Raw genomic sequence first — 12494 nt, forward strand, 5'->3', positions numbered from 1 at the left:
TGTTGCGGCTCACGGATTCAATTACGTGAATTTACATGCACATAAAGCTCATTACGCTATTGTCATAACTATACACAAATTTCTTAGTCAGGTTATTGTTATTTTTGGTACTTCAAGGCGAATGTGTTGAGTGGTCTCGAAGCACCTGATGCTAATATTTTATGTGAAACATTTCTTAGTATTTCAGGATCCTAAATAGCACACTTCTACGGATATGACCCGAGCACGAAAAACAACTAGAAAGCCGAGGATCGCGTCTTTTTTCTTTGATGCGTTTCTCTCAAACAGAACATGGTGAATGTTTACATCAAAAACAAATATTCGGCACTAGAAGGAACAATGAAAGTTCGAGCTCATAAATTCCTACGCGGAGATTATTACTAACGAATTTTACTTCGTTAGTATAATTACTCCACTGAAGTGAAATGTAATAAAACCAAAAATTTTATTTGGTATTTTCAAACGCACCTATGCCATGAGAACGCGCATGGGAAATTCTGCGGACGAGCTAAACGCTAGAGTCGGGTCGGAAAAATGGCGGCAGGCTTCGATAAATTTACCAAGATCGAGAAGTAACTGAGAATATTTGAGAGGTCTCACAACACTGACTCAACACTATGAACAACAGAAGCTTCCGGGTTCCAAAGCTGCTCTAACAACAGTAATGTGTAAGAAACAAATAGTGCCCACGATGTCGTCACGGATGGTTGCCGATATCCTGGCGGTGTCACTGCGCTAACCGTTCTTCTGCAATCATATGCTGGTGATGCATTTTTTTACAGGTCGTTGTCGAGGGATTTTGATAGAGACTGCACGTCGACTACTAATTTCTATATGTTCCAAAACATCTGCAATATAATAGTTAAACTAAACAAAGAAAAACATGATAATGACAATTAAACACATAAACTGATCAATGCCGCAAGGGAGATTTCTTCACACCCCTGCCGCTAAATCTTCGACGAAACTTCAGTTTGAGGCTACGCTTACTAAAACGAGGCGACAGAATTGTACTTTCGTACTTACAGCAGGCTCATGCGATAATAAGAGTGTGGGTCACTTGCGTCGCTTTCACGCAGCTCGTAGTACGGAGTGCCATCTCATCTGCGATACTTCCTTGAGAAAGCTGGTTGCAAAAGCTGGAATATGAGAATAGAGGTACATTTCTTAACATGCAGTATTAATGAATGTGATGATTTTACACCACCCCGGGCATCCCAGCATAATGTAGGGAGCATAAAATTTCTCTTTCGCCGTGAAAGCCACGGAGAAAGCCTCGATGTTTAAAAAAGTCGCAGTTTCGCCCAAAAGACGACACATTGATTGAGATACCAAATAAGTGGATAGCTATACAAAGTAGTGATAGTTGTTTGCGCTATCGACCATATAACCTTGCAAATATAGATATCATAGGAGTCGACTACGTGGGTGCTCCGGGGCCCGAGCGCCCTCGAGAGTTTTCCTGGTTAGGGAAGGGGGGGGGGGGGGAGGGTACTCTATTTTCCTTAAGCCGATGCTGGAGCCTACCCCCCCTCCTCAGGGTGTCCCACACGGTGTCCCAACTAAATCTAGCCAGAGTTTAAAGATATACCAATGCACTCTAAGGCGACGGAACCAAATGCATGTTGCTGACTATTGTATGGAGTAAGTCAAACCATCTTTTTTATTCTGCTTAAGCGCATAATTTGTCAAGAGTGATTAACCAGCTTTGGAAGCGATGAAGTTAGGCGAAAAATTCCAATGAGAAAGTTGTAGAACGGTTTGCAAACTGTCCCATTAAACAAGCTCTAACTTTCTGTTAAGTAAGAGTGTTTCTCCGCTTACTGCATATATCCGCGAAACACACAAAAAAAGATACCGCATGACATGCACGCTAGCGCGCCCTTATTGCAGCGCTATCAAACGTTCCGCCTACAAACGAACATACTATTTACCCGGCTGTGCTGCCGCCGCTTCTGCTTGTCGCTGTCATCTGCCACCGCGAGGGAAGCACGTCGCTGGCGTAAATTGCACAGCCAGCACCTCCGTCACTGCCCTGTCGTCTTTGAAGTGCAGTACAGCCTGCTAAATGCTGTGTTCGTTTGTACGCCGAACGTTGGGAGCACTGCGATCACGACGTGCAAGTGGGCGTGTCACGTGGTATGTTTTTGTGCTCCGTGGGCTTCTGCAGTAAGCGAAAAAACCGTAATACCTATTAGTTAGAAAATTAGAAACTGTTTATTTGGACATTTTATAGTGCGCTTTCGAACGTCTTTATTGAAAATGTTAGCCTGACTTCAATGCTTTGGAAGTACGCACCATGGTCGCTTAGTGACTATGGTGTTGGGCTCCTAAGGACGAGGATTTGGATTCTAATGCCGGTCATGGCAGCCCGATTTCGATGGGGGCGAAATGCGAAAACCACCTTAGCAAGCGCCAATGCTTGGAAGGGACCTGCAGAATCGTCTAGATTTCTCGAATTGGGTCCTCATAAAAGCCGATGAGTCACTGGACTTTTTAAGCAACATCATGTGCACAGATGAAGCCAATTTTCGCAAAAAGGGTCAGGGAAAGTCCAATAATGCACACTATTGGAGTGACTACATTGCACACTGAGTAAAGCGCAATCGACACCAGTGCCAGTGGTCCTTCAATGTGTGGTTTGGAATTTACAGTCGATACAATTGGTCCCATTGACTTCGAACACACGCCGACTGGACAGCGTTACACAGACGAAATCCTTGAAGGAGTGGGGGATGAGTTTGTTAGCGAAGTCGGGCTGTCACGTCTTCCACTTCTGTAGTATCAGCAAGGTGAGGCACACAGCAGAAGGCGAGCACGAAACTGGCTCCATGCGACTTTTCATGCGCAATAGATTGGAGAGCGCGGTCCTGTAAATTGGTAGGCTAGGTCACTTGAATTCTCTCCACTCGGTTTCTTTCTTTGGGGTTATGAGAAAAAAAAAGAGGTAAATGGATGCATAGAAAGGTGGGGAGGTTAACCAGAGGCGTTATGTGAAAGATCGTGTTTACATGATTGAGACGGACGCCAGTTTAGCTCAAGGCAAGCACAACGGATGTCTGCCGTAGAATCTCAGCGTCGTCTTTAAAGGGACACTAAAGGTTACTATGAAGTCAAGTAAAAGTGATAAATCAATGTTCTAGAACGTCTAAGGCGTCAATATAACCGCGAACAGAGCTTTAGTAACCGAGAAATTGAGGTAAATGCATGACACAATTTGAGACCCCCCAGTGACATTCCGGTACTAGCCCGATGACGAAGGCACTCCTCATCATAATTTATAACACTAGTACTCAACTACTCGTAATAAAAAGATCATTTCATTAGGTTATAAGACGGAAGAAAATGCTACTTCTCTACTTGTGTTCGATTCTAAGAAAAAAATAACATTTTGACGTTACCCTTTTGTAGTATGGGTGTTGAAAGGTTTCGTTTTCGCTCGAGTTTCAGTTGTATCGTTATCGCGTTGTGCTGCGCTGGTTCTGCTCGCTCGCGAAACTTGTCTTTGGAACAAGCAGCGAGAATGCCACATCCATGTGGTGTGGGATGCGCGAACGGTCCGCGGAACTTGACCAAAAGCCGTTGCAGCGGCGAATCCAACATTACTTATCACTGTGTGCCAACGAGTGAACCTCTCCATTCGAAGTGGTTAAGTGCCATACCTCTGCCATAGCGTGTTGGCAAAGAGCCGAAAAATCGCATAGTGTGCACGCTGCACTTTCTTCCAAAGGATTGCGAGTTCAAATCCGACTTACTGAAGTTGTATGGACTGCCTTTCAAAGAAATGCTTTCCCGTAGCGCTGTTCCGTTGGTCTTTCCTGCATTCTCCGAAGCGCAAGAACAACTGTAGGTCAAAGATGAGGCCGTGAGTGCGACATTTGGTTTTCACGAAGGAAAAGCTACAATTTTGCCAATATGTACAGCCTTGACATACAGTTGCCGTCGTCGTAGTACGCATCGACGGCGGCAGCGCGAGCCCTCAGCAGCAGGTCACGGGTCGTACATTGCAACGGGCGTCAAAGTTGGCGTCATAAAATAAAGAACCAGCTTATCGTCGCGCACTTTCCCCTTCCGCTAGCCAACATAGTTCCGCTTTCGCTCTGCTGTCGGCTCTGTCTTGGCTCTGTTTCTGGCCGCGTGTTTGCGTTTTGCGCAGAAAAGCCCTAACGCCGTCTGTGGGCGCTGTTTTACTCACCGACGGCGCAACGTCACTAAGAGACCATGACATCACCCCTTTTTAATCGGAGAGCGGGCGATTTGAACGGCGCTAGAGGCACGCGGACGCTTCGAGGTTCCTGGGATGGTATTTCAAGAGTACACGTTGACTTAATATCCACCTTTAGTGTCCCTTTAAGAAAGGCATTGAAGTTGTGATAAAACGGACTTAACACAGCGTATCTGCTGAAGGAGGCCCATTCGAGCCGGTCCTTTAGGCCGCAGCTGGTCTTCAACGGCACTTACGAATTGATAGATAAGTGCCATTGAAATCAGGTATTCTTTTTGTTTTTGCATTTTATTTTCTGCTGGCGTCCCGATTGCCAATTCGGCTCATTTGGAAGCGATATATGTACTTTCTTGAACACATCGGTTCTGCCTTTTCCCTCCGCGTGGGTCACTTCCTGTTCTGTTCGTTTCGCTTTTATTTTTTCGCAAGAACATGTTCTTGCAGTACGTATACCATCTCACAAATGTTAAAACCGTCGCTCTAATTTGGCTTTGGTCCGAAGCAAGTTTCTGGCTCGAAATATAGCTGCGCGTGCATTGTTTCGACGCTGTGCTAGCGGAGCCGGGATTTTGAAACATTCTATGGCTATACCATTGCTTTTTGCGTTTCGTGCCAGTTCAGATTGGCACTTCGGCTGCATTATCAAGGGGCTTTTCTTATCAATGGGATCAATTGGTCTTGCCAGACGGATAATAAAGGTGACGTGGAAATGAAAGAAAGGAATAGCTCCAAAGACGTGAAACCTGCTGTTGGTGCTGTTTCCATACATTTATCATGGTGGTGCGCGGTCTCATCGGGTTTGCAACAACCAATGCAGTAGCTGCCAATCAGCCTATTTGAAAAAGCATGCGTGTATGAGCGCAGTCACATGGTATTTTTTATATTTCCTGGTGTTTCTTTATCTGTCGGAAAAAAATTGCAGGCAGTCTGTACGCCGCTGAAAACATCGGAGGTAGATCACGTGTGCAGTTGCCTGCGAATGCCTCACTGACACTTTGATAATAAGGACAGTACGTCTAGAGTTTGATAATTAATTGCAATTAGCGAATTCAATCTCAGTTACGAAACAATTAGTGGCGGCTATTGCACTGTACTGGAAACAGAAAAAGGTTTCTTCGAGTAACGTCGCTTCTCTTTCTTTAGGTTTTGGGGCATGATAGCAAAGACACACAGCAAAGTTCCCTCAGTAAGCGAAATGTGGCCATATAGGATTCACTCTAAATGAGAATCAACAGCGCTCATACACAGAAAAACTTATCCTCGGACTCATATAAAACGAAAAGAGAGAGAGAGACAGAGAGAGAGGCTACAGTTGCGCCGGAAAGGCGAAGCAACATTAGTGATAGCGAATTATGCGACGGTTATGCGAAGGAAAATCGTACCGCCGACAGATACCAGATTTTTAGGGGTGCGAGATAACTAAGGTAGTGAAATTATTAATCTCCTACTAGAGATCTTGCAAACTCGCAGATGAGGCCGTCGCATCAGTGAACAATTCTTTGAGGGCACACAAAGTTTCTGCAAGTGCAATATATATATATATATATATATATATATATATATATATATATATATATATATATATATATATATATATATATATATATATATATATATATATATATATATATATATATATATATATATATATATATATATATATATATATATATATATATTGCAGCGGTGCAGCGAGTGTAGCGGTGGCGTAGAGGTAGAACACCCGCCTCGCGTGCAAGAGGTCCGTGGTTCGAATCCCGGTGCCGGCAATTTTCCGCGGGATAAAAAAAAATCCGCGTGTTGTTAAAATTGCACAAACAGGCCTGGAGTGTGGCCTGATCCCGGTGACCAGAACCGTTAACGCACTTCCCTCACCAGAGCAAGATTGGCCACCCTGGTGCAGTACTTGGCCACAACCTCCTATATGAACAACACAATCAAACCCTGGCCCTCAGTCCCCAGCAGCTGCGAAGCAACTGACCACGGCGGCGGTCAGACCTGTGAGGCTGCAGAGGGTGCTAAGAATCACTGGCTCCGGACAGGCCGCCATTGGAATTTGAACCTGGCAACGTTTAACGCTAGAACGTTATTTAGTGAGGCGAGTCTAGCAGTGCTATTGGAAGAACTAGAGGGCAGTAAATGGGATATAATAGGGCTCAGTGAAGTTAAGAGGCCAAAAGAGGCATATACAGTGCTAAAAAGCGGGCACGTCCTGTGCTACCGGGGCTTAGCAGCGAGAAGGGAACTAGGCGTCGGATTCCTGATTAATAAGAATATAGCTGGTAACATACAGGAATTCTATAGCATTAACGAGAGGGTGGCAGGTCTTGTTGTGAAACTTAATAAGAGGTACAAAATGAACATTGTACATGTCTACGCCCTTACATCCAGTCATAATGACCAGGAAGTCGAAACCGTCTATGAAGACGTGGAGTCGGCGATGGGTAGAGTGAAAACTAAATACACTATACTAATGGGTGACTTTAATGCTAAGGTAGGCAAAAAGCAGGCTGGAGACAAGGCAGTGGGGGAATATGGCATAGGCACTAGGAATATCAGGGGGGAGTTATTAGTACAGTTTGCGGAACAGAATAATATGAGGATAATGAATACCTTCTTCCGCAAGCAGGATAGCCGGAAGTGGACGTGGAGGGGCCCGAACGGCGAGACTATAAATGAAATAGACTTCATACGCTGCGCTAACCCTGGCATCATACAAGATGTGGACGTGCTCGGCAAGGTGCGCTGCAGTGACCACAGGATGGTAGCAACTCGAATTAGCCTAGACCTGAGAAGGGAACGGAAGAAACTCGTACATAAGAAGCCGATCAATGAGTTAGCGGTAAGAGGGAAAATAGAGGAATTCCAGATCAAGCTTCAGAACAGGTATTCGGCTTTAACTCAGGAAGAGGACCTTAGTGTTGAAGCAATGAACGACAATCTTGTGGACATCATTAAGGAGTGTGCAATGGAAGTCGGTGGTAACTCCATTAGGCAGGATACCAGTAAACTATCGCAGGAGACGAAAGATCTCATCAAGAAACGCCAATGTATGAAAGCCTCTAACCCTACAGCTAGAATAGAACTGGCAGAATTTTCCAAGGTTATAAACAAGCGTAAGACAGCTGACATAAGAAAGTATAATATGGACAGAATTGAACATGCTCTCAGGAACGGAGGAAGCCTAAAAACAGTGAATAAGAAACTAGGAATTGGCAAGAATCAGATGTATGCGTTAAGAGACAAAGCCGGCAATATCATTACTAATATGGATGAGATAGTACAAGTGGCTGAGGAGTTCTATAGAGATTTATACAGTACCAGTGCCACCCACGACGATAATGAAAGAGAAAATTGTCTAGAGGAATTCGAAATCCCACAGGTAACGCCGGTAGAAGTAAAGAAAGCCTTGGGAGATATGCAAAGGGGGAAGGCAGCTGGGGAGGATCAGGTAACAGCAGATTTACTGAAGGATGGTGGGCAGATTGTTCTAGAGAAACTGGCCGCCCTGTATACGCAATGCCTCTTAACGTCGAGCGTACCGGAATCTTGGAAAAACGCTAACATAATCCTAATCCATAAGAAAGGGGACGCCAAAGACTTGAAAAATTATAGACCAATCAGCTTACTGTCCGTTGCCTACAAACTATTTACTAAGGTAATCGCAAATAGAATCAGGAACACCTTAGACTTCTGTCAAGCAAAGGACCAGGCAGGATTCCGTAAAGGCTACTCTACAATAGATCATATTCACACTATCAATCAGGTGATAGAGAAATGTGGGGAATATAACCAACCCTTATATATAGCTTTCATTGATTACGAGAAAGCATTTGATTCTGTCGAAACCTCAGCAGTCATGGAGGCATTACGGAATCAGGGTGTAGACGAGCCATATGTAAAAATACTGAAAAATATCTATAGCGGCTCCACAGCCACCGTAGTCCTCCATAAAGAAAGCAACAAAATCCCAATAAAGAAAGGCGTCAGGCAGGGAGATACGATCTCTCCAATGCTATTCACAGCGTGTTTAAAGGAGGTATTCAGAGACCTGGATTGGGAAGAAATGGGGATAAAAGTTAATGAAGAATACCTTAGTAACTTGCGATTCGCTGATGATATTGCCTTGCTTAGTAACTTAGGGGACCAACTGCAATGCATGCTCACTGACCTGGAGAGGCAAAGCAGAAGAGTGGGTCTAAAAATTAATCTGCAGAAAACTAAAGTAATGTTTAACACTCTCGGAAGAGAACAGCAGTTTACAGTAGGCAGCGAGGCACTGGAAGTCGTTAGGGAATACATCTACTTAGGGCAGGTAGTGACTGCGGATCCGGATCATGAGACAGAAATAATCAGAAGAATAAGAATGGGCTGGGGTGCGTTTGGCAGGCATTCTCAGATCATGAACAGCAGGTTGCCATTATCCCTCAAGAGAAAAGTGTATAATAGCTGTGTCTTACCAGTACTCACCTACGGGGCAGAAACCTGGAGGCTTACGAAAAGGGTTCTACTCAAATTGAGGACGACGCAACGAGCTATGGAAAGAAGAATGATAGTTGTAACATTAAGGGATAAGAAAAGAGCAGATTGGGTGAGGGAACAAACGCGAGTTAATGACATCTCAGTTGAAATCAAGAAAAAGAAATGGGCGTGGGCAGGACATGTAATGAGGAGGGAAGATAACCGATGGTCATTAAGGGTTACGGAATGGATTCCAAGGGAAGGGAAGCGTAGCAGGGGACGGCAGAAAGTTAGGTGGGCGGATGAGATTAAGAAATTTGCAGGGACGGCATGGCCACAATTAGTACATGACCGGGGTTGTTGGAGAAATATGGGAGAGGCCTTTGCCTTGCAGTGGGCGTAACCAGGCTGATGATGATATATATATATATATATATATATATATATATATATATATATATATATATATATATATATATATATATATAAATATATATATATATATATATATATATATATATATATATATATATATATATATATATATAAACGAGAAGAAAGGGGGTTAACCGAGGGACCCGATATTTATTAGTCATATAATGAGAAGCCAACAACTTGGTGTCAGTGTTTGTTGGCTTCTCATTTTATATATATATATATATATATGTATATATATTCTCGATTGTCTTCGTTCAGTCGTCATCAAGCCCACTAAACCGACCATGTAACCTAAGTTCTAAAATAGACTCAGCCATTAGGGACGAGTCCGTTGTCATGATAGCGTCGTAGTCTTCCTGTACTTGCAGCGTCGGAAACTCGAGCAACAAAAGCTCTAGCCAGCAGGAACAGTAACATGATTAATCTGTTTATTACCGCGCAATAGGCGCCACCTATCTGCGGCAGATACGTTTCCCAGTTTCGACTTGAACGTAGGGCGTCGATTACACGCTGAAGAGCAAAACACGAATAAAAAAGGACTACTGAAATCTTAAAGATCATCGGATGTCACGGAGGTGGTTTTCTCGCAATCTTTCTCATCGACTTCTATCTGCCAATACCCGCTGCGTAGGTCCATGGAGGAAAATAACGTGAGTGCCACCAGCTGTCTAGTGAATTCTCTAATCGTGCTAACAGGTAGGGATCATTCTTTGCTATTTGATTCAACTTGCCCTGGTCAATATAGAAGTGTAAGCTGCCATATTTTTTCTGGACGAACACCATGGAGGATGGCCAAATACTCTTCGATGGCTGTATCACATATACCTCAAGCATTTTCTTCCCCTCCTTTTGAATTTGTTCATGTCACTTCAGGGCCACATGGTGCAGGTTCTGTCAAATATACCTCGCGGCAACTTCTGTAATTACGTCCTGCTTGACGTTTGACTGGGACGACAAGCAATCGCCAAATTGCTGTATCATTCCCAGAAGGCGCTGCCACTCAATTGGCAACAGGCTGGAGCTAACATCGACAGGCAAAGTTGCCATTGACGGAGTGTTTGTTTTATTAATTTCATATTATTGCACAGCGAAAGGGCGGAGGCTGCAAGTGCGCGACGAAGTAACACGTGTGGCGTACCAGTTCGATCGATTTTTGGCTGGAACCATGGCTCAGTCCTCTGCACCCGAACAAGATTGACGTTAATCGACGCAGCAAACTATGTGGACCATGTGGATACCAAATTTCACCAGGTGGGTAGATTTTTGAAGATTCTACAACCGAATTACACCCGATTACGTGGGCGACGCTGTTATGTCTAAGATGACGGCATCTATCACCACCCTGGCATCCGGCGCACTGGTCGGCAAGACGCAGCATCCTGCCTTGCGCGCTGCTGGAATGAAAGGGAAGGCCTTTACCATCTGGAAGCCTCACCCATTCCCAAAAGCTCGCCTAGACGACTTAGTGGTCGTGCTCAAAACACGCGAACATGTGTCGCTGCACCAAGCCTTCTCGGAGAACAGCTACGGTGCCGCCATTACGGCCTACCTCGGGCCCGAGGTGGCAGTCTGTTACGGTTCTGCATTCCTGTAAACAAAACGTCATAGTGATCCACTTCCCGAACGCGGCAGTGCCAGATTGGCCCCCGGGGACTTGTCTGTGAACAGCGAGCATGAGGCGATTACGCTCCACGGATACCTTCGACAAGAAGGAGGCGTTGTCTGCCACGGTGTTATCGTCATCAGCAACTCCGACGCCATTGAATCGCTTCGGCAGTAATTGGTGTGGAGATCAGGCACTATCGTCGAGGTGAGAAAATTCGGCTCCTCTATCAAAGTGCGAGTCACCGTCGCCGAGAGGGAGAAACCACGTTTTGTGCACTAAGAGAACATGCTCATCCCTATGCAGAACTACTACCGGACGATTCGCGCCTGCAGCCTGTGTGTGGGTAAACAGCGGGTGTGCTGGGTAAACGTCTTCACATTCTAATAAAATATGCTCCATAGTTTCCCTAGCCTTACCGCAGCAAGCACATGCTTCTTCTTCCTTTTTATATCTCGCGTCACAGGTGCGTGTCCTAAGGAATCCCGATCTCGCGTTGAAAAGTAATGAGCTTCCCTTTGAGTTATCATAAATTGTTTGTTTCCAGATTTCGTTTTTTCCTCCTAAGTAGTTACTCATGGCAGGTTTCTTTTACATTGCCGCCACCCATGAGATTATTTCAGCCTCTTTGACATTCCACTTGACGTTCTTTGTTGCTGTGTTGTCCACCCTAAAGGCCGCATGCTTGCTGATAAGCTTCCTAGTTCTTTTCCGCCACTGTGAATCAATGTTTTTCCTGTACAGATTGCTCAACACTCTTCCAGTCCATTTAGTTTCTTCCATATTCCTCAGTCATTCTTCAAACTCAATTTTAGTGCGAGCTTCCCTCACTTAAAATCTAGTCCAGCCCATATCACCTTGCACAGCTTCAATTGTAGTCTTCCCGTGAGCGCCCAATGCGAGGCGACCCGCTGACCTTTGGTTCCCATCGAGTGCTGATTCTACCCATAATTTAATGCAAACAACCGCATTTCCAAAAGTAAGTCCTGGAACCATTACACCTTTCCACATACCTCGGGGCACCTCGTACCTATTATAGCCCCATAGCACTCTGTGCTTCATTATAGCTGCCATTTCTCTGCCCCTTCACTGTTATAGTTTTTTCTCTGTTTCCATATATCCATTGCCTTCGTTTATCCATATACCAAGGCATTTATATACTGTTACCCGAGGTATTCCTTGGCCTTGTATCGCCACTATCTGTTCACTCTTTTCATTGAATACCATAACACCTGATTTTCTAACACTAAATTTCAAACTTATATTGTTGCCTTCCTGTCCACATATATTAGCGAGACGTTGCAAATCACTTTGCTTCTTAGCTAACGTCACAATGTAGTACGCACAAAATAAACCTGGAAGCTGCTGCTCCACTACTGTACCCGTCTGTTTGTATGAGAGATTAAAGCCGATATTACTTCCTTCTAGCGCCCTGTCCATCCTTATCATGTACATCATAAACAGCAGTGGGGATAGAGGGCACCCCTGCCTCAGTCCCTTGTTGTTATGAACTTTCCCCACGCTCCTCATCTGTACCCGCCTGTTTGTATGAGAGATTAAAGCAGAAATTACTTCCTTCTTGCACCCTCTTCATCCTCACCATGTCCATAATAAACAGCCGTGGGGATAGAGGAAGCGCTGGCCTCTGTCCCTTGTTGATTTTAACTTTCTCCGCGCTCCTCATCTGTACCCGCCTGTTTTTATGAGAGATTAAAGCCGATAATATTTCCTCCTAGCACCCTCTCTATCCTCACCATGTATATCATA

The 12494-nt window shown here is 44.6% G+C and overlaps 1 protein-coding gene across 1 annotated transcript in view; it reads left to right on the plus strand.

Annotated features, from left to right (window-relative positions):
• The window catches only part of LOC135903480 (ATP-binding cassette sub-family C member 3-like), a 108332-nt gene that overhangs the window by 18876 nt on the left and 76962 nt on the right, over positions 1-12494 (plus strand). The window lies entirely within an intron of this gene.

Source organism: Dermacentor albipictus, chromosome 7, assembly GCF_038994185.2.
Source record: "Dermacentor albipictus isolate Rhodes 1998 colony chromosome 7, USDA_Dalb.pri_finalv2, whole genome shotgun sequence".
Classification (NCBI taxonomy): Eukaryota; Metazoa; Arthropoda; class Arachnida; order Ixodida; family Ixodidae; genus Dermacentor; species Dermacentor albipictus.